This window comes from Lactuca serriola, chromosome 1 (assembly GCF_051521515.1).
Source record: "Lactuca serriola cultivar US96UC23 chromosome 1, Lser_US96UC23_V15, whole genome shotgun sequence".
NCBI classification, from domain to species: Eukaryota; Viridiplantae; Streptophyta; class Magnoliopsida; order Asterales; family Asteraceae; genus Lactuca; species Lactuca serriola.
In genome coordinates this window covers 112,911,179-112,915,351 of record NC_136408.1, presented here as the reverse complement: position 1 = coordinate 112,915,351, position 4,173 = coordinate 112,911,179, and positions in this window count along the sequence as shown.

The window sequence follows — 4,173 nt, the reverse complement described above, 5'->3', positions numbered from 1 at the left end:
GATAAAGCTTGTAGAGCAAGAGGAGGGCTAATTCATCATTCTTTGGTGTGTTTTAGCAAATGGAAGGAAGGATTTCGAGCTAGGCTGACTTGTGGGACTCAAATCTTCCATCATTTCGTTCAAAGCTGTTGTGGGAGGTAAGGATTCATGTCTATCTTCATTTAAGTAATAGGTTTCATGAATCTTGGGTTTCTTCTTTTCACTTTTGGTAAGAGATCTAGTGTGTGTGATGTCCCCTTGTGACAATATTATCAGATCTGGACCTTGAAAGGTCCAGAGAGTCCTTATTCTTCAGCTTTATGAAATCCTTTATGAGTTTTGGGGCCTAGGTTATCATATTAAGGGTTATTTTGGCATATAGAGATGATAGTGTGATGCATGGGCCTAAAGTTCGAAACTTTACATGACTTTTGGGTGCTAGAAGGTTAGATCTACTAATTGGAGAAGCAGATTTGACCTCAGAAGGTCGTTTGAGTGTTGCCATGGAAGGAACTCGCCGAGTCCATAAGGGGACTTGACGATTCGAGTCGGGTTGCCCCGCGATTCATGACCAGTGGTTACCCTTCGAGTGGAAGGTTCGCTCGATGAGTCAAGAGAGGTTTAGATAGACCTAGAGGACACGCTTGGACTCGTCGAGTCACCTATGTGCACTCGACGAGTATGGTTTGACTGTTGACTTTCATTGACTTATAGGGTCTAGTCAATGTTTGGACTTATGAGCCATTAGAGGGGTAAAATGGTCTTTTACCCTTATGAGAGAACTTAGAGAGGGTTTAGTCTAGCCTTTGAGAGTTGTATTGATTAGATTAATTGTTCCATGTGATTAGGCGGAAGCTAGACTAGTATTACCGAGTTCGAGATTTACCGAGTTACCCGAGGTTAGTCTTCTCACTATACTTTACCTAGAGTGGTAATTAGAGTTATGTGACAGAGTATGTTGTATGCTATTATATGATGTGATAGCTATGCGATTTTGTGCTATATGTGATTTAGAGTTTATAGAGTTAGGACCGAAAGGTCTACAGAGTTAGGACCATAGGGTCCCACTAAGACACTTTGACCAGAGGGTCATACAGAGTTATAGCCTCGAGTGGCTAATATGTGTTTTATGTGGTATTTTGGGGAACCCACTAAGCATTTATGCTTACGGTGTTATGTGTTATGTGTTTCAGGTACTAGTGACGACCGCGGGAAGGCGGCGACATGATCCATACAAACAGATCGAGAATTTCATTTGTGATCTTGGGATATGTTTTATTTGATGACAATTGTTAAACATGAGATTTGAGAATGTTTAAATGATAATTATGTTGTTTGAAAAATGAAAATTTACGTCGTTAAAAATAGTGTGCATATCATGAGGACTTTGGTCACGTCACAGAGAATTGCATAGCTCTCAGAAAGGAAATCAGCTACCTTCTGGGCAAAGGATATATTAAAGAGATCATTAGGAGAAGAAGAGAAAAATCCAAAGAAAAAGACTAGGATCCCCAGAAGGTCCTCGAAACACCAGGATCCCCCCTAACTGACGCTAAGGTGATCAACATGATCTCTGGAGGGTCTAAAATTTGTGGTACCTTCTACTCTGCGGCAAAAAGGCATGCCAAGGTTTCCAAAACGGAGAAAGAAAAAGGACCATGAAAAATCATAACGATCACAAACCAAAAGGAGATCATCTTCGAAGAAACGGATAGGCTAGACGTCCAAGATCCTCACCACGACAGACTAGTGATTACTCTTTATATTTCAACCACTTCGTCAGAAGGATCCTCGTCGATGGAGGATCCTCAGTAAACATCATACTCCTAGATGCATTAAAAAGAATGAGCATCCCATAATCTGAGATTGTTACTAGATCCTTAGTACTGATCCGCTTCAGCGGAGAAACTAAACACACCATCGGCAAGATAAATCTACCAATCTTCATAGAAGGAGTAAATTATGTTCAATGTTTTTGCGTAATCGATACATTATCTTCTTATAATGTCATATTAAGTAGGCCATGGATCCATGAAATGAAGGAAGCCTTATCAACGTACCATCAATGTATGAAGATGCCCACCCCATGGGGGACATTGAAGATCATAGGAGACCAACAAGAATCCAAGGAATGCTACAAGATCTCTATGAAATCTTCAACAATACCACGACAAGCATAACAATTAAAGTAGAAGGCACGAGAGGTTTTAGAAGCAAGAGAGCATGACATAAAAGAAGTACCCATGAAGCTTGAGGATCCTGAAGCCAAAGTTCTCATAGGATCCTCAATGCCTGAACAAATCAAACAAGATCTTGTAAAGTTCCTCAATGCCAAAAGCAAAACGTTTGCATGGAAACATGAGGACATGACATGTATTGACAAAAGCATAATAACTCATAAACTTAACACTGGCCCATCTTTTAGGCCAATACACCAAAAGAGAAGAAAATTTGAACCCGAAAGAAACCAAGTTATACAAGAAGAAGTAGAAAAACTTCTTAAAATAGGCATGATCAAGGAGGTGAAGTTCCTAATATGGCTAGTTAATGTAGTCGTGGTACAAAAGTAGAACGGTAAATGGAAAGTGTGTGTGGACTCCACGGACCTTAACAAGGATTGTCCCAATGATCCTTTCCCTTTACCACACATTGACTCCATGATAGACGTAACAACGGGCCACGAATTACTGATATTCATAAACGCATCGACAAGATTCCATCAGATCCAAATGGAACCCTTTGACCAAGAGGACACAACGTTCATAACCCCAACATGTATTTATTGTTACACTGCTATGCCATTTGGTCTAAAAAATGCAGGAGAAACATACCAAAGATTTGGGAACAAGATGTTCAAGGAAAAGCTAGGGGACACAATGGAAGTCCACATTGATGACATGGTGGTCAAGTCCAAAAAAGATGAAGATCACCTAAAGGATCTTGAAGAAGCCTTTGAAATCCTAGACCCCTACAAATGAAGCTGAATCCCTCTAAATGCCACTTTGGGATGAGATCGGGTAAGTTCCTAGGATACATGGTGACTAAAAGAGGAATCAAAGCAAGCCTGGAACAAATCAAGGCCATCCTCGACCTAAAATCACCATCCACGACGAAGGATAACCAGAGATTAATAGGAAGAATGGCAACATTAAAAAGGTTCATCTCATGATCGTCAGAAAAATACAAGACTTTCTACGACATCTTGAAAATGAGCAAGAGATTCGAGTGGACCCAAGAACATGAAGATGCTTTCCAAGATCTTAAAAAATACTTAAGCTCACCACCCCTATTGGTAAAATCACTAGATGGGGAGCCACTCCTTCTTTACCTCTCAGTATCCTCAAACGCGGTGAGCGCTATACTAGCCAATGATCTCTATGGGAACCAACATCCCATAGAAATGTCAGGAACATTGGAAAGATGGTCTATGAAGCTAAGCACATATGAAATAAAGTACGAACTAAGATCCGCCATGAAGTCCCAAGCATTGGCATATGTTATGGCTGACTTTAGTGATAATCTAATAATTGAAGTTGAAATAGAAGCCAAACAACTTCTAGAAGGAGAAAACATGGGAATATGTACATTGTTCACAGATGGAGCATTAAACCAATAAGGAACTCGCTTAGGGTTCATAATAAAATCGCCACAGGGGACATCCTACCCCAGGTAATTAGTTTTGAATTTAATGCATCCAACAACGAAGCCGAATGCGAGGCACTAATCTTGGGACTACAATTAGCCATAAATCTTCGAATCAAGGATCTTCAGGTATTCGTCGATTCTTTACTACTAGCTAACCATTTTAATGGATCCTATGAAGTGAAAGGAGAAAAGCTGGCTCTTTATCTCCAAATCCTCAAAAACCTGGCCTTAGAATTTGAAACATTCAGCCTAAACCAGGTTCCGAGAGAAGACAATGTTGAGGCAGATGCTCTAGCCAATCTAGGATCTTCCTTGAGGATCCCACCGGAACCAGGATCCTGGTAATCCACACATAGTCTCACCAATTGAGGATACTACCAAGAAACTTCCAGACTCTCATGAACATGGAGGATCTAGTGATGTTTCCTCGTTCAAAGATCCTGACTCAATGATCCGACGTCAGGATGCCAACATCCAGGATCCTTCCCCAACTTTAGGATCCTGGATCCAACCTATCATGGAGTATCTCCAGAATGACACGATCCCTAA